Genomic DNA, 19,345 nt, shown 5'->3' on the forward strand with positions numbered 1-19,345 from the left:
AGGGTAGGCTGAATCGGGCTTAACCATCTCCTTGTAATTGTTTTCTTACTAGCCACCAAAAGTAATTGCAGCAGCTTTATCTCGGTCCTGCATTTCAAAAAAGAGACAAGACCCAGGTACAGAACATCAAAAACCAGAGGTATTTGAGTGTTAAAAAACGTGCTTAAGGAAGCCTGGATACCCCTCCAGAAATCATTTAACTTGGGACAATCCCAGAAGATATGATAGTGGTTAGCAACAGTTGAACCACATTGTCTCCAGCATGCCATATGTGTGGAAAAATTCTGATTCACGTTCTGTAAGGTCGGTCAATTTACATTCATAAGCAATATATGATCGTAATTGCAGGTATCTATGAAATTTGTTTCGTGCCAAGCCGTGATTATCCCGCAAGGTCTCAAAGCTGTGCACAGGCTTTCTTCGAGTAAGTGAAAGGAGTGTTGTGAGACCATACAATGTCCATGATTTAAAACTAGAGTTGTGCCTATTGGGAATAAAATCTGAGTCATAGGCAAACCATCTGAAAATTCTCAACATTCTATGCATCTCACAAATATTAATTACCTTCTGCCAGACTCTGAGTGTGTGGGATACCCAGGGGTTCGCCGACTTTTCCAAATGAGACGTTAGACCTTATCCGCTATTACACATATTACCATATCTGATCTATTGTGTTGAAATCTGGGGTAATACTTACAAGAGTACCTTAAAAAGGATATGCACATTGCAAAAAAGAGCAGTAAGGATAATAAATCATGCTGGGTATCTTGATCATACGAATCCTCTATTTTTTAAATTACAGACTTTGAAATTTATGGACTTAGTGAAAGTTAGAACAGCAATAATAATGTTTAAAGCAAGAAATAATGCACTGCCTGAAAACATTTAAAAAAATGTTTCAAGATAGAGAAGGTAAATATCATCTAAGAGGAAAATTAAATTTTAAAAAACCTTGTGTACGTACTGCTTTTAAAAGCATGTGCATATCAGTCTATGGGGTAACATTGTGGAATGGTCTTGAAGAAGAAATCAAAGTACTAGCTCTATACAGTTTAAAAACAGATACAAGAAAGCAATTCTTGACAAATATAATAAAAAAATAAGACCTCAAAACAACTATCTATTTTCTGGATGTAATTATTCTATTACATTTCTGTTCCTTATACGAAGCAATATGTATAATATAAATATAACTAATTGCAATCACGGCTGGGTTATGGAATACAGTACTTCACTTTGGTGGTATATGGGGAGTGACTGGGGAATTAACTTTTTCGAGTTTAGGATATTGTAGGAGGCTAGTTTAAGTATGCCTTGATTTTTTGTTAATTGTTTTGTTGTATTTATCATTTTGTCATTACTTTGTATTTTACTTTTATATATTTCTTTTTTGTTGTATTTATTTTATGATGTGAGGAAGTTGTGAAGAAGGGACAGGACTAAATAAGCTTTCTGCTTCCTCCTGTTCCCTCTCGAACAGATTATTTTGTTTGTCTGACATATCATTTTGATGGCTACTTGTTGTTCAAGATAAAATGAAGAATAAAGAATGAATTGTGATTTTGGGCTATATAAATAAAATTTGATTTGATTTGATTTGATAAACCCCCCCCCCACTCCCTGTTTACTACGCACAAGTTTATCTAGAGGCTGCTCTTTTAATGGTTGAAGATGGCCACCCTGTTCGGAGATAACAAAGTGCCTAACCTGGAGGTATTTGAAATAATGGGTGTGGAGTAGTCCATACTGAGATGAGAGCTCTTCAAAAGTCTGAAGGGTTCCATCTTTGAACAAATTCCCAAAAGTTGTAATACCTCTTGTAAACCATAGGTTTGTAATACCATCTCTAAGGGCTTTAGGTAAAGAGGGATTGGAGTGGAAAGGGGATTTGTCATAAATAGGTTGAATACAGCCCGTTTTCTTCCAAATTTGCTGCCATATCTTATAAGTATGGACAATAACTGGGTTTGTTGTTGTAACCAAAAGAGAGCTAAGCGAGCTGTTATATTGAACTGATTCCAGTTTGAACTCTGTTAAATGGTTCTGTTCAATTTGTTTCCACTTAGGTGAATGGGATTTGCACTGTTTGCCAGACCCACATTGCTGTAATTTGTGCTGCCCAATAGAAATGCTCAAAATTGGGGACTTTTCAGTCCACCTTTTTCTAGAGGGTTTTGCAATATTAACATCTTTATCCTGGGTGGTTTGTTTCTCCATATAAACTGTGTGATGCAAAGGTTGAGTTGTTGAAAAAATTGCTTTGGGACCAGAACTGGTAACATCTGGAAACCTGTACGCCTACAGGTGAGAGATTGACCATTTGGTGACCTGGTGCAGCCAGAACAACCTGGAGCTTAATGCTCTAAAGACAGTGGAGATAGTAGTGGACTTCAGAAAGAACCCAGCCCCACCCGCCTCCTTCAACCTGTGTGGCTCCCCAGTCAACTCTGTGGAGTCCTGCCGTTTCCTGGGCACCATTATCACCCAGGACCTAAAATGGGAGCCGAACATCAGATCCCTCACCATAAAAGCCTGGAATGGGAAATTGCATTACTATACCATTTTTATTCATTATGTCGTCTTACATTGTCTTCACTGTGTTCTTCCCACATCCTCGAATGTTTGTACTGTCAGCACAAAGAGAGATATGTGCTTCTTGTTATGGGAACGGAGCCTGGTACAGACATGAGAAGGACACAGGGCATTCCTTTCCTTTAACAAAAAGGGTTCTCAACTGTCTCATCTTGTTCTTCTTTCTGCAGACCGCATGCCACTCTGTTGATTGATGAACCTTTTTTATAAAGAATAAAATCCTTAAAAGACAACTGGTATTTCTTACAAGTTTGTTTCAGATATCTCACAAATAAGACAAATTTCCACAACAATTTGGTGTCAGAAGTGGGATTCCTTGTGTGACAGGATCTGGAGCCTGCAGCGGACTGTGACCGGCCAGCCTGGAGGAAAACTTCGTCCAGCCTCTACCTCGAGAAAAAATCTTAAGAGACGAGAGGACTGACCGCTGCGGCCCCGGACCGTCATCACTGGAATCCTTATTGAGGGAAAAAGGACCACGTTGCTTAACAAACGGTGAGATACTGAAAGAAACGAAACTTCTTTAAGAGGGAAAATAAATGAATAAATAATTATAATTATGTTTTGGAAAAAAAAAAAAAAAATTAAGTAAATTAGTAATTTTTGCTGGATTTCTGTTGATCATTGTGATAGTTGGGCGACTCGAACCAATTCAGGGCAGAGTAATACCGGGTTCTGGGAACACCGGCGCTAATAGGAAGAAAAGGTGTTTATCCTATTAAGCTGTTTTACCGCTGGATTGGGGGCCAAATCAGGGCCGAGTGAAACCAAGCAGAGACAAGGGGTCTCTTAAGGTTATCACCGCTGGTTGGCTGCTTTTTTTCAGAATTTGTAGCGTAATTAAACTGAATTCATGGTAATGACCGGGTCTTAAGGATAAATATAAAGTGCACTGGGACAAGTGACAAGTAGAACAATGGGAGGCAAATCCAGCAAAAAAACAGGAAGCTGGCGTAGGACCAGACCTGGCTGCCCCAAACATAAATTACATAAAGGTTAATGATGGTAATGAGGCTATAGAGCCTTTACATGTCTGGGTGAGAGAGTTTGGTTTTCCCTGCGGAGGGACATTCAGCATGAGACAGCTGAATCTGTTGGAGGAGAAGATTAATTTTAGAATAAAAGAGATAAAAGCAAAAAGAAAAGTGTCACATAAAAAAACTTGGGGAGGTTGAAAGGCATTTGAAAGCCTTTAGGATGTGGAAAGTGGATGCAGGGAGAGACGTAAATGTGCTAGTCAAAATGAGAAGGAAAAGAAGAGTGCAAGTGATGAGAAAAGAACAGAGTTGTCTTCTCAGAATCGGGTTTCTTCTCTGTATCCCCCACTTCCAGGTCCTATGCCTCAGTGTCTCAGAGTGGACTATGACCTCGACGCGTCCCTCCTGTTCAACCCATAGCACCGCCGAGACCACCACCGCCACTACGGTCTCCAGCACCACCGCCATACCCGGACGACCAGAAACCGTCATCGTCTGCTTCCCAACCAGATATGAGCGCAGCGGGACACAAACAAGGGGATGCGAAGCTCAGTGCCAACAAAGGACAGCTAACCAAAACCACATCTGTTGCTGCAAACTTTGGAGAACATTCCCCTCTTACTCCTCGACCTTACACCAGAAGCAAGGCCAACAAGGAAGATAATACAGGAGCCACCGGCACCTATCCCATGGTGGAGGTGGCAGGAGCCCGGGGCGTCCAAATGGTTTTCCGCCCCAGGTCTGATACTGATGTGAAAGAACACCTGCCACAGCCGAGTACATGTGGAAAGAAATTTGATGAGGACTTAGAACTTTTCTGTCGAGAATTCAGCCCAACCCTTCCTGAACTGAAACGCCTGCTAATCCTGAAAATGGGAGCAGCAGATTGGTCAAAGCTTTCAGAAAAGTTTCCAAGTGGCGACACGTGCTGCTCACATCATGACTGGGACGACGTGGAAAATGAAGACTATAGACATGCTGTTACCGCGCTGTATACAGTAATTACAGCTGCCTTCCCACCTCGGATGAACTCTGCTAAGATCTCTGACTGCGTACAGGCGAAAGGTGAAACTGAGGCTGCATATCGAGGACGAGGTCACAGAGGATACGGTGACTGGAGACGCTCTTATTGTGATCCAGAAGTGTGTCTCCGATGTGAACAAAAAGGACATTGGGCCAAGGATTGCACCAAGACTCTAGCTGCGACCTCCAGCCAGGCGGACTGAGAGAAGGGAAGGGGGGTGCGGCCGGACAGCTCATTCTCTACTCTGACTCACCCGACGCATCTGGAGCCTGGTAACACACCCACATCGCACACTACAGATCACACGTTTGAATTGTTATGTGATGCAATAACCTTCCTTGAAACAAAATGTTCACCTCCAGCTGGTACATATGTGAAATATGAAAACAATGCCTTTAAGAAAATGCCAACATATTCTCTATCTGTGAATGACAGAATGGTTTCTTTCCTTGTTGTCTCTGGTGCCACACACTCAGTGATCAAAGGAAAGGAGTTTCTGAGCTCTCCTAAAATGTGAGTCTGCTTTGTCAACTCTGCAAGTGCTTCTGGTGTAGTAGTACGTGAACATTTTACTGTTCCTCTTAAATGTTCCGATGATAACAGCACCAACTTCAAACATGCATTTCTGTTGTCAGACTGCTGCCCTATAAATTTATTGGGCAGAGATCTCATGTGCAAACTGGGAATAACTCTTATTCCCACACCAGATGGTGTTCAAGTCATAAAACCTCATGAAAATGCACAGTTGTTTGTGAAATATTGCCCTGATCAGCTGTTGTATGCTTATCAGTGGAAGCTACCGTAGAGCGATATCTGCAGTCTATTTTTGGAAGAGGCCAGAAAACACACACCCCCTGGCCCACCACACACGCACGTGCAGTGCATGCCAAATGACTCACTTCAGTGTACATCTTTTGTTTCAGTGGGTCCAGATAGACAGTATGAAAAGAAATGGTATGATGACAAATACAAAAATGAACGGTTGTGTATCACACACCTATGTTGGACAGAAAACAAATGCATTGCATCTGTGCAACTTACACCCACTCAAAAACATCAGTACTATGTAAATAACTCTGCGCCGCACATTGCACTTGAAAAAGCAAACACTGATAAATGGGAGGATTTGGGTCTTTTTGCACGTGCATGTAGATCAACCACTAAGTGGGACCCCACAGATGACCCACATGTGTTTTACAATCCAAAACTGCATGCATTTAGAAAGGTTTTTCTGCAACCACTCACACACAACGAACAGTTCAGTTAGTTCCACCTATAACATCCTCGCACATTTTTCTGTCAGAGACTGAGGCTGCAGCCATCCCAGCCCTCCAGGAAGTCCTAAGACTCTGTGGGCTCGAGGAAAACATGATGTTGGTCTAATTAAAACAGCAGAACCAGTGGTGATCACCCCCAAATCTGATTACAGACCTTGCCAACACCTTGCCAAACCTGAGGCTATTGAAGGTTTTTGAGTCCCTGAAAAAGGCAGGAGTAATTGTGCCTTGTGACACTTCTCCTGTGAGGACTCCTATTTTTTCCTGTGAAGAAAATAAGAGACAAAGGTCAACCAACTGAATGGCGTTTTGTACAAGACTTGCAAGTCGTAAATGATGCTGTACAGCCGAGAGCTCCTCAAGTTCCTAATCCTTACACAATTTTGTCACAAGTGGTTTTCGGTGGTGGACCTGGCCAATGCATTTTTCAGTGTTCCTGTTCATCCAGATAGTCAGTTCTGGTTTGCGAGTCCCGTACTGTTTACGACGCGTTGCGGAAAAGTCTAGAGCCTCTGGCTTTGTCCGAGGGCTCTGCACTTTTGCAGTATGTGGACGACCTTGTGATTTGTGCGCCAACAAAAGAACAATGCGAACGCGATACGATCCGACTCCTAAAACATGTCCGACAAAAGGTCACATTTTTGGGTCATGAGATTTCCAGCGACGGGAAATCCCTTTCACCCAATCGTGTTGAGGCAATTCAGAACATTCCCAGGCCTAGAACCAAAAAACAAGTTCTTTCGTTCCTGGGAATGTGTTCTATGCAGTGTTAGAAGCACCACTTGGTGCCACGGTGCATGGTAAAAGCCCACAATCACATGATTTAGTGACATGGACTCCTGAGGCTGAAAAGGCCTTCACTGACCTGAAACTAGCTCTACAGACAACACCTACTTTAGGGCGACCTGACCCGAGCAGACCATTCACACAGACTGTTGATGAGAGGAATGCATGTATGACATCAGTGCTGCTCCAAGATCATGGGGGGAAACTTAGACCTGTGGCTTATTTCTCTGCTAAACTCGACCCTGTAGCTGCTGGGTTGCCACGTTGTCTCCGGGCTGTAGCAGCAGCTGAGAAAGCTGTTATGGCTTCAAGGGATACTGTAGGTTATTCAGATCTGACTCTCCTTGTTCCTCATGCTGTTTCTCTAATTTTGCTTGAACAGAAAACCTCACATCTCTCCACAGCACGATGGCTAAGACACAATACTGTTTTGCTTGACATGCCTAACATCAAGATCAAAAGATGTACTGTTCTTAACCCTGCTACATTGCTTCCCATTCAGGGGGAGGGTGAAGATCACAACTGTGTTGCTGTGTTGGACGAGGTGTGCACCCATTGCACCGATTTGTCTGAAACTCCACTGATTAATCCTCACTTTGTTTTGTTTGTTGATGGCTCAGCATCCCGTAACCCAGAAACCGGTAAAAAAACAGGTTGGTTATGCTGTAGTCTCACTACATGAGACTTTGAAATCAGGTTCTTTGCCGCCTCACTACTCTGCTCAAGCTGCAGAGTTAGTTGCTCTCACAGAGGCCTGTAAACTAGCAGAAGATAAATCAGTAACGATCTGGACCGATAGTCGTTATGCTTTAAGCGTTTTGCATGATTTTGGTGCTCTATGGAAGCACAGGAAATTCATAAAATCTGATGGAAAGCCTATTCTGAATGGTGACAAAGTTTCTGCATTATTGGATGCTGCGTTATTGCCCAGAGCCATTGCTGTGTGTAAATGTCAGGCTCACACTAACAACAGTGATTCAGTTTCTACAGGGGGGTATTTCAGAAAGTGGGTTTTGTGAAAACTCTGAGTTTGTTAACCCTGAGATGAGAGAAACTCTGAGTTTTTAGTTCCAGAAAGAGAGGTAACTTAAACTCTGAGTCTGTTACTGCGGTAACTGACTCTGTGAACATAACCTGCTCACTGGCAGGTTTACCTGAAGAAACCCTGAGTCTGACGGAGCTGTCTGACAGCAGCTGTCCTTTCCTTCAGTCCGATCATGTTGAAGCAGAAATAATTCACATAGTTTTACACCAGGAGGAGAATTTAGATTCATTTAGATGAGCTCTCACTCCCCGACGAGGACTGAACCGAACAGTAGACCGCTTCTCATCAGTCCGTCATTTATATTCTCCGGCCGCACAGCGAATATCAGGCTACACATCGCTGACGTGCTCTCAGATCTGAACAATCCTCTTTGTTTGTTTTTTTTGTTTGTTTGTTTTTAATCACTTCGCAGGTTAATCAATCACCTTCAGCAACCAGAAAAAGAGAAATAACTCACATTTCATTTGACTTTCTTTATTTCCCACAGATAGCTACAAAAGTAACCATCAGTAGAGCCTATTGTATTTTTTCCAACAACGTAATTTCAATGTCCGTGTTTCTAGTTTGCAGCCGCATTGAGTATAAGATTAAATGACTTCTAGTTAAATCTGTAGACAGTAGGCTACGTGTGTGTCTGACTCCAATGTTGGGTACTGGGGGAGAGTGACGCCCTCAGCCTCTGGTCACCCAGCGACCTGACTCAGGACCAGCTCCTCTGTCTCTGGCGGACGTGGTGGAGGTGAGCACCACTTCATGTTCATCTACTCAGCAGGATGTTAGGACACAGATGTGTGTTAAACAGCATCTGTTGGTGGTAAAAGCTACTACAAGTTAAAATATCCACTGAATAAACTTTTACTTTGTTTAATATGTGAAATAAAACCAAAGTGAGGAGCCATCGTGAGACTGTTTTTATATTTTCAGCCGATTTGAATTAAATAAAATAGCCTAAAATAAAATAAAACACTGAACAACATTCAACCACTTCCTCAAAGGCTAATATAAAAGAAAGTGATGTTAAATTCAAAATGAAAAGACGGCCGCATCTAAAACTCTGTCAGTGATTTTTATTACGGCTGCAGCCGTGTTACTTTTTTTCCCCACAGAAAATGTCTGCTTCCTGTTTTCTCCCCTGTTGCCATGGTGAATCACAGTATCGGAGCTCCATTGATGATGGCTTTTTACTAGTCGTCAGGCACGAGCTCAACTCAGAGTTAACGTACTCAGAGTCGACTTACCTAACTCAGATCAGCTATCCTGGAACTGAAAACTCAGAGTTTCACTTCACAGGGTAAGTCAACTCAGAGTTCAGGGATAGACTCAGAGTTTGTTGAACCTCCTTTCTGGAATACCACTCTGGAAATGCACGAGCAGACGCAGCTGCTAAAGCTGCTGCTGGAAAACATGGAGTAAGACACACCCACACCCTGCTTCACTCTGACCCTGAAAAACACACAGACACTAGTGCTTCCAACTCTGACACACACACACAGATATTAGCGCTTCTGCTGATGAAAAAGGAATCTGGCGATCACTCGACTGCACATACACTAACGGCATCTGGCACGGACCTGACAGTAAACCATGTTTACCAAAACACTTTTTTCCACATTTTGCCAAATTTGGGGGGGAATGGGGGAATGTTTGATCTGATAAAAAAACATTGGTTCACAAAAGGCTTTACAGCCTATTCTCAAAGATTTTGCCAATCCTGTCATATCTGCACTACACATAATGCAGGTAAAACTACACGACAGCCACAAGCAGCACATCCACAACCAGAGGGACCTTTTGAACATGTCATGATGGATTTCATTGAACTAACCCCAAGTGAAGGCAAGAAATATTGCCTTGTGATGGTTGACATGTTTTCCAAATGGGTTGAGGTGTTTCCCACCTCAAAGCAGGACAGCGCTGCTGTGGCCAAGGCCCTGATGACGTGTGTGATACCACGATGGGGTATCCCCAGGAAAATAAGTAGTGATAATGGTACACCATTTGTGAGTGAAGCTATTAAACAGCTAGGAGGTTTTCTTGGGATTGACTTGAGACAACACTGCTCCTACCATCCAGCGAGTGGGGGTGCAGTGGAAAGAGAAAATTGCACTTTGAAATCAAAACTTGCAAAGTGTTGTGAAGAAACAGGTCTCTCATGGACTAAAGCCCTGCCGATTGTGCTAATGTACATGAGAATGAGAAAAAGAGCGCGCGCAAATCTAAGTCCCTTTGAAATCCTCCTTGGCAGGCCTCCCGAACTGGGAGTAGGGCCTGTTAATAGACCACTCCCTGAGACCTGTTTCTATGAAAATGATATGTTGCAATATTGCCAGACGTTGTCCTCTGCTTTATCTCAAATCCACAGACTGGTAAAGGACGCCCTTCCTGCTCCGGCCAACCATCCTCTCCACAGCCTTACTCCAGGCGACTACATCGTGATTCGTGACCTCAGGCAAAAACACTGGAGGTCCAAAAAGTGGAGCGGCCCGTTCCAGGTCCTCCTCACCACCCACACTGCCGTCAAAATCGCTGAGAGAGCCACCTGGGCACACGCCAGCCACTGCAGGAAGGTCCCAACTCCACAACACGCTGAGGACCAGGAGTGTTCATAACGCCAGGAAGAGAAGCAGACGGTCACAGTATTGACATACTGTGGGAGGAAACAACTTTCGGAGCGCCGATTGATCGAAGCACTGATTCACCTGTGTGCAACATGGAAAGACGTCAACGTCCGTGGCATCCATTCAGGCAGCCAGGCATGTGCGGTCTCCGAGGCACCTTGTGCTGTCTTGTGGGGATCGCTGTCATCATAGTGGTACCCATATTATGGCCTTCGACTCATCCCAGCAAAAGTGTCTCACAAAACACTACCACTCACAACAACACTGCACTTCTACACAGAACCAAAAGACACCTGACCTCTGACCCCTATGGACCAGACAGGGCCCCTGAAGAATCTGTGGATGCAGTATGTCAATTATACTGCACGCACAATGACAAACTCATCATGCCTCATCTGTCAAGGCTACACAGCAAACCTGTCACTGGTCAGTCTGCCTGGAAATCCTCATTGTCGCACTGAACCCAAACCAAGAGTGGGTCCCTTTGTAGTGTGTCTGGTGGACTGTTTGCTCACTAGAATATCTACACAACCTCACTGGAGGTACAGCCACTCACTGTTCAAATCTTGCCCTCCGCTGCCCCGTTTCTCAGTTCCTTCACCACCATTACCAGTTGCAGGACAAGTTGAAGTAGCATCGGGTGCTACCTTTATTTGTTTCAACCGCACCTATGGCAGTATCAGTGTTGGACAGACACGTCTTAAATGTGCAAAAACTCATATCCTGTATCCTCCTGACAGCAGCAGGCAAAGAACTAATCGAGGATGGCTCTTATGGTCGGCGCTGGAAGCGTGATGCGTTTGACTATAAGATAGAGCCATACCCAGACATCTACTGGGATTGTGGTAGAATGCGAAAATCTCTACCTGCTAATTGGACTGGTTTGTGTGCAGTAACCATGTTTGCTTCGCAGGTACACCTGTGGCCGGTTGGAGAATACCATCACTCCCAAAATTACAGGGTGAAACGTTTCTCTAACCCACTTGGCAGTTTTGACAAAACAGTGTACATCGATGCTATAGGGGTGCCTTGTGGTGTCCCTGATGAATTCAAAGCTAGAAATCAGGTTCTTGCAGGCTTTGAAACAGCTTTTTGCTGGTGGTGTACACTGAATAAAAATGTGGACTGGATTAATTACATCTATTACAACCAACAGAGGTTCATAACTACACACATGATGCCCTCACTGGACTAGCTGAGCAGATGTCAGCAACATCTCTGATGTCTTGGCAAAACAGAATGGCGCTTGACATGCTGCTGGCTGACAAGGGGGGCGTCTGTGTAATGTTTGGTGACTCTTGCTGTACTTTCATTCCCAATAACACAGCCCCAGACGGATCTGTCGCCCAGGCTCTTGAGAGACTGAGGTCTCTTCGTGGAGAACTTTCTGGTATTAACAGCACCTTTGGCTGGTTTGATACAATGTTTGGTAAATGGAAAGCACTGATCTTGTCTCTGCTCACTGGGCTCATTGTAGCATTAACTCTCATGGGACCAGGGCCGCCCCTGGCCAAATTGGGGCCCTAAGCAGAGTTTTATTTTGAGGCCCCCCCCCCCATTACAACATGACTCTTTCAACAATGGAACAAGCCTTTTACAGATGCACACGTCTGCATTTTCTGGATGCAAAGTCATCAATGAGGTCATCATATGACAGCTGCTGTGCCACTTCTGAGTTGATGCTTATGATAGCCAGGCCACTAAAGCGTTCTTGCGCCATTGATGAGCTTCAGTTTTTGCTCAGCAAAGGCAACTGTAACAGGGAGAGTTCCTGCAATGGTGCTAGCCTCCTCACAAAGATTAAAATGCAATTAATGCAAATACGACTACAACTAATAATAATATGCATTATGATTTGATTTGATGATATTTCTATATTTAAATATTTTTTATATACTTATTTATACATTTAGTAATTAGGTTCTATATTCACACTGCTGTTTGCTGCTGCAACGCTTTAAATTTCTCCATTGTGGGTCAAATAAAGGATTATCTTAATTTATCTTATTTTATTTTATCTTATATGACTGTTATGAATTAAATTCACCAAGAGATGGCGATATTTTACCTCCATAAAAACAGCCCAAAACTTCTACTGATAGCATAGATTGATAGGCTATAAACCTGAGCCAACATACGACCACCAACTGGTCAATTAACCGCTCCTTTTTCAACAGAGGTGAATGTATATGCAGTTAACAAGACATTCAATAAATGATAATCAGGGCCGCTGGAAAATTTGATCTCCAGTCCACATCTAGACAGAATTATCCTCTCTTCTGTCTCATGATTAGCAGGCTAGCAGCTGGGGTGTTTATGCCACAAAGTTTGCTTTTTTATTTCAACAACATACCCACCTTCAAGTGAAGCACGAGCCTCCTCTTGTTTTCACTTTGTCTTTCTTTTGCTTGCTCCTGATTCATGTTGCCGTTTAGAGGCCATCTCTCCACCTGCATCCAACTGCCTGTTGGCGCATCTGACCGCTGATTGGTCAGATATTGCGTGCTGTCAGTTGTTGCGGCAACGTGTGCGGTGTCAGATTACTCGTCTCTTTTTTTTCTCTCCTGCCTCGGACTGACTTGGTGCTCTACGCGCGCCTCACGGCAGCGATGCGCATCCTTTGCGCATTTGCAGAGAAAGCGTCCCCTTGCGCAAAATGGGCCCCCCCCACGGATCGTGGGGCCCTACGCACAGCGCGTGTTCTGCGTTTAGGGAGGGGCAGCGCTGCATGGGACTGTGTGGTTGTTGCATCATTCCTTGCATTTTTTTTTTTAATTTATTTATTTAGCACAAACAATATCATATAAAGAAAAAAACCAACATGAACAATCAACATGACAGGGATGTGCAAAGGGGAGGTATGAAACCCAAAAGGGCTTATATGAAAACCTCACCCACATATTCAAAGATCAAATTTAATACAGTTTAAAAACAATAACATAGGAAAATAATTAAACAATAATGAAAAATAAGTAGAAAAGTAAGTGATTAAACAGTAAATGTAAGGAAGTAAGGGGAAAAAATACATACATAAATGAATAATACAAAACAGAAATAATGAATGAGATGATAAGGAAAGAATAAGAAGTGTGAGAGAGAGAGAGAGACGAAGGAAAATCATGACAATAATTGTCTTATGTTTGATGGTACATGGTTTGACTGATTAGGTACTTTTTGAGAGCCTTTTTAAATGACGATAAATGAATAATTTTTTTCAGATTGTCGGGTAGCTGATTCCAGAGACGTAATTGCATTAGAGTCTTAATTGTTGGAGCCATAGATAGGTCCATCTCAACGTCAACTGGAATGGCATCACTTGAACCACCTCCATATTCAGAAGATAATTCCCTTGATCTGTTCCCTCACCCTGGTTGGTCCCCTCCTCCTTATCCTGACTCTGACGATGAAGACGTGTAAGGTGTGGTGAGTTGAAAGAACACACAGAGACTAATGAAGTCACTGTGTGTGATATCAGTATTATTTTTCTCAAGCTTATACTATTATGAAAAGTTTTGACATTTAGTAACAAGTTCACTAATCATTTTTTCTCAAATGTTTACAGCTATACTTTTATGATTATTGTTTACCCATTTCTAGTCATAAAATATGTGATGAATAAAGATCAGGGATTTGCAGCAGAAGACGACATCATACTACCTTGTGATCGTGCTCGTAACCTCTCCAAGGTAGTGGCCCCCTCTACGCTTGCAAAACACAGGGGCTGGAGAGGAGCAAGCCTGCATCCCTGAATCCATTTTAGCTTGATAAATTGAAAAATATTCTTTAAGACACATAGATGATTAAGATGTGTTGGTCTATTTTATTAGTGGATGTTTGCTTAAGAATCAAATATATGCAGTGTTCTATATTTTTGTTAGAAATAATCACATGACATGATCAGTAATTCACATGTGTTTTGCCTCCTCCCAGCTTGCAATGAATACTAGTAATGTCTATGTTCCACAAACACAGCTATTATTGATTTTCAACTATACAATATGTGATAACTTAAATTGAATCCTGAGTGAATTTTTAAGTTTGATGTCTAGTGTGTAGTTTGTATATACTTAAAGTGATCAATAAATGATCAAAAGGGAGGAGTGTAATGGGAAATTGTATTACTATACCATTTTTATTCATTATTATGTCTTACATTGTCTTCACTGTGTTCTTCCCACATCCTTGAATGTTTGTACTGTCTGCACAAAGAGAGATATGTGCTTCTTGTTATGGGAACGGAGCCTGGTACAGACATGAGAAGGACACAGTGTAGGAGATACACTAGTAATAATTGTAATTTATTAATCACTGGCGATTAATAAAACACTCGTTAATGGGGCACCACCGCCGATGTTTTGTCTATTTGAATAATCCGGAGGTAATTAATCAAATCCGACTAAACAAGGTTAACTTGTATCAATTCTAATCAATTTTAAATCAATTTATTCAATCTCATAAATGAAGTAGTGAATTCTACACAGTTTCCATCGGTTCTCCACATTAAAAACAAACCTGCACAGACAACGACATACGGTTAAATAGGTTTATTGACTAAATAATTCAGATTAAATAAATGAAATGGCAATTTAAATGAATAGCAACAGGGAACAGGAAATGTTACCAAATTTCTCTTAAACTAAAAGATCAGAACCCTAAGACACCACTCATTTATCATGTGTGAATCCAGCTGTTATGGGTGATGGAGAGCCTACTTTCTTAGCAGAGTGGCGGAGTCAGCGGCGGAGGGTTTCTCTCCGGTGGTTTGCGACTCTAGCCGGAAGTCCCGGTCCAATGGCCGAGTGTCAGCTCATCGGGAATCAGCCGGTTGGGGACCACGGTCCGATGTCTTAGGAAGAGTGTGGCTGGTCCAGTACTGAGCCGGTGACGATTCTGGCTCACTGCCCAGCGGGGAGTTACCGCTTGAGAGTGTGCTGTCTTTCACAGGAACTCACTAAAACTAAACTATAGTTTTTAAACGTTTCAAAACAGTGCTTCACCTTTCACAGAATCTCACCATGGCTCAATAGATGAACTTTGTCTATCATGAAAAAGGATTATGTCATGATTAAAAATCACTGAACAATTAAAGGAAATTAAAACAGGATCAAAATAAAAACACACTTGAATATACCGTAGAACTAGTAGAATTGATCACTTACTTATTCCTCCTGGTTCTAGCTTAATACTTGTTAAAACAAAACATATCAGAAACATTTACTGGTTATCAAGGAACTTATTACACAAAAGATCTCCTGAAGGTCTGTCCCAATCGTACCAGGGCTTATCATCAGGAGGTGCTGTGGTTTCACCGAACACAGGACACATTAAACATTAAAATTGATTTTAATCAAATTTCATCACAGAGACACGGGGAAAAGTTCAGTGTTATCAACTTCTTTAGCTGTTTCTTAATCTGTTAACATTAAGAGCATAAGTTCCTGGTTTAATGACAATTAGAACTTGCTTAAAATCTGGATGAGTGCAGAAACCATTATAGGATGGAATGTGTGATAAGAGAGGCATAGTCCTAAACCATTTGGGCAGGAGGGCTAGGAAAACAGAGGAGAGGCCCAGAGTGCTTTTACTCTGGAGGGTGTACTTGATAATTCTTGTCACAAGAAGACAAGAAGACACAGAACATCAGAGTCGTTACCTAATTTACAATTGCAAAGAAATAAGTTATAACACATGATTATGACAGTTCTTCTGTTCCTCATCATCTCTGAAAGGAGATTCATTTGATGATGAACTCGACCTACCTGAGAGAAAGGAGTGTTCATCTTGAGTGGGGGAAGAGGGCAAAAAGGGTTATTCAAGCTGTAAATAAAGAAGAGGGGTTTTTCCTGTGATGCGTCAATCTGACGGTTTCATTGGAAGCAAAACAAGTCAGGTGAAGAGGTGAGAGACTTCATAGCGTCTTTTTCCTGAAAACAGTCAGCTTGCAGATGAGAGGAGTAATTAATGCAAGAGCAGAACCTCAATGGAATGTAGAGGCGATGGACATGTGTTCCTACAACAGGGCATTCCTTTCCTTTAACAAAAAGGGTTCTCAACTGTCTCATCTTGTTCTTCTTTCTGCAGACCGCATGCCACTCTGTTGACTAATGAACCTTCTTTATAAAGAATAAAATCCTTAAAAGACAACTGGTATTTCTTACAAGTTTCTTTCAGATATCTCACAAATTAGACAAATTTCCACAACAAGCCCAACAGAGGATGTTCTTCCTGCGGCAGCTGAAGAAGTTCAACCTGCCAAAGACGATGATGGTGCACTTCTACACTGCCATCATCGAGTCCATCCTCACCTCCTCCATCACCATCTGGTAAGCTGCTGCCACTGCTAAGGACAAGAGCAGACTACAGTGTATCATACGTTCTGTCGAGAAGGTGATTGGCTGCAACCTTCCATCCCTTCAAGACCTGCACAGCTCCAGGGCTCTGAGGCGTGCAGGTAGGATTGTGGCCGACCCCTCCCATCCCGGTCACAGACTATTTGACCCTCTACCCTCTGGCAGGAGGCTGCGGTCCATCAGGACCAAAACCGCCCGCCACATGAACAGTTTTTTCCCCTCTGCAGTTGGGATCCTCAACAAGTCCCGGGTCCCCCACCCCCACTGACACTGACTCTTTCACTCCTGCACTCAAACCCACCTCTGCCCTTGAATCTTTGCATTACATTAATGCAGAATTTGTACATCCTGTATTTTTAATATCTTCTATATTTTATCTTCCGTCTTTATTTATCAGCCATCCCACACTTTTTGCCTCTGTGTGTTGATAGCGTTTATATTGTTTATATTGTATATGTTATAGTCACTGTTTGTTTGTTTATTGTTTATTGTCTTCAATGCATGCACCTTATTCACCAAGAAAAATTCCTTGTCCGTGTAAAATCCCTCTTGGCAATAAATCTGTTTCTGATTCTGATTATTATGAATGCAGAATTGACTTCAACATAACACTGTAATGTATCTTATATTAGTGACAGGGGGTTGTAACTGCATGTGTTGGCATGTGTTGAAAGGCGTGCAAGATTACAAATTGTTATGTGTATGTGGATGGATTAGTATTTTGCACTGCATTGCTTTAGGCTCAAGTTCACATAGAATTGTTACGTTTATGAAATAAGAAAAAGTTTGGGAAATACTTCATACTTCAAGTCTCATGTGCTGATCAGAGTTGTGATTAAAAATAAGGGCGGGCCCCAGATGATTTCCAAATACCAATAGGGTCGCGTCATTCTTAAAGTAGGGAATGACTACACTCCCATTAAGTGTAATTGTTGTTTTTGTACACTTTTGTGCAGTTATGGTTACACATACCCTTTTTCCACCCTCCCACTCTTGTATTTCGTTTGTTATTCATTTGACATAAAAGAGAAAAACACACAGTAAATCATGCAGTGAAAAGCTGACAGCCCTATGCCAAACACATACTTTATATGACTTGTTAATATGGATTCAAATGGGCAAGCTGAATCATCAAGATACACATTTTGTAAACAACCCTAACCTGAAGCTGCACTTGTACTACTGGGATTGCTTTGAGTGTTGCTGTATATAATCTGAAACCATAGACAGCTGTTCTTGATCACGGAGACAAAGATCACAAACAACAAAGCATCAGGGTACTGTCAGTCCAATGGCCATTGTTCTCGAACATTTTTCAAAACAATTGAAGCACCCAGCCTTTACACCCACTGACTCATCCTCAGCATTTTTTTAATGTACCACAGTAATTTAATTTTTTTTAATGTAAAGTATACACTTACTTACTGGACAAAAGATTATGAGGTGCACACTCCACAGTAAACTGCACCCCAATAGACCCTAAAAATTGCTTCTTTTTTTCTTTAATGCCACCTAAAGATGTGCACTGAGCTCAAAACTCATATCTGCATATTTTGTTGTAGCCACACAGATATTGGCCGCGTTTCCCAGATACCATAATTCTTAAGGACTTAAGAAGGCTTGTAAATGACCTTTAATATGAGCATAGTATTTCTATAAATGTGTTTTTATGTTTACTTATTAACATTCTTTAAAGCCAGGCTTTTATTTTTTATATATTAAGCAGACGTTACATTCAGTGCTTTTATTTTGAAAGCGTCTCGCCGAGACCTCGTACACATCCGGTGCTTCGGACTTTACCTGCAGTAGGAAAAGTGTGTCTGCAAGGCCAAGAGTTTGTCTTCAATGCTAAAGTGTGCCTAACTCACATGAAACGCCCTAGCACCTGGCTAATAAGGGGCACAAGGTTTGTTTTGTTACCTTTTCATGCCATATTTATGTCCGGCTCGAGTTTGGTTGCCGTGGATATTTTCATGTATAGAACGTGTTGTGGTTAACGGTAGCTACTATTAGCAACGGCCAAGCTGTCGTGTCGGTCTGTATTGGAAATGAGATGAAGCTATAAGCTAACTCGTAGGTTGTTTTATTAGTGCAACAGGATGTATTTTGTCTGTTTTATGTGAGATCTGCTGAGGTTAAAAACTGTTTTTTTTGAGTTAGAAACGAACGGTTAAAAATGCTAATTTCATGTTAAATATTGTTTTATATTTCACTCTATGGGAGGTTGTCCTTCAGTTAAAATATGAATTTTCCTTCATGATTGTTACATCAATCGTAGCAGTTAAAATATATATTTAAATTCATGGAGTAAAACCTGTGAGTCTACAATGAGTTTATTAAAATAGTTAAAAGGAGAGTCAACTTACATGATTGTTTATGGGATAAAAGCAGTTAAAAGTAATTTCATTTAAAGGTAACTGTATTTTGTTTTCTTCTTTCATAGCTCTTACGGTGTGTTTACATTGAATATGGTCCAAGGAGTAAATCATTGTGAAGCACAAGTTTGAGAGTTCGACCATCATTTAGCCGGGGATGCTACAAGGCTCTTAAGAAGGGTTCGGCTAAGAAGGAGCGCTAATACACGGGTGTTTCCCAGACGCGTTCTGAACTGCCTTCTTAGGAGAACCTTAAGATCAAGCAAAAGAAGCTCTTAGTGGGAGCTGTCCACCGCAGTGG

At 41.9% G+C, this 19,345-nt stretch overlaps 1 protein-coding gene across 3 annotated transcripts in view; it reads left to right on the forward strand.

The window, feature by feature from the left end:
* The window catches only part of LOC311253891 (uncharacterized protein), a 49,997-nt gene that overhangs the window by 24,717 nt on the left and 5,935 nt on the right, over nucleotides 1-19,345 (forward strand). The window contains exons 4-6 of one of the 3 annotated variants that reach the window (XM_084384358.1): nucleotides 2,305-2,828; nucleotides 2,920-3,087; nucleotides 10,064-18,742. The gene's annotated coding sequence lies outside the window, so the exon portion shown is untranslated. Of the gene's footprint in view, nucleotides 1-2,304; nucleotides 2,829-2,919; nucleotides 3,088-4,337; nucleotides 4,866-10,063; nucleotides 18,743-19,345 lie in introns of those variants that run through there. The other 2 variants (XR_014622016.1, XR_014622017.1) reach the window with 2 other exon arrangements.

This window comes from Pagrus pagrus, assembly GCF_965226575.1.
Source record: "Pagrus pagrus genome assembly, contig: HAP1_SCAFFOLD_62, whole genome shotgun sequence".
Classification (NCBI taxonomy): Eukaryota; Metazoa; Chordata; class Actinopteri; order Spariformes; family Sparidae; genus Pagrus; species Pagrus pagrus.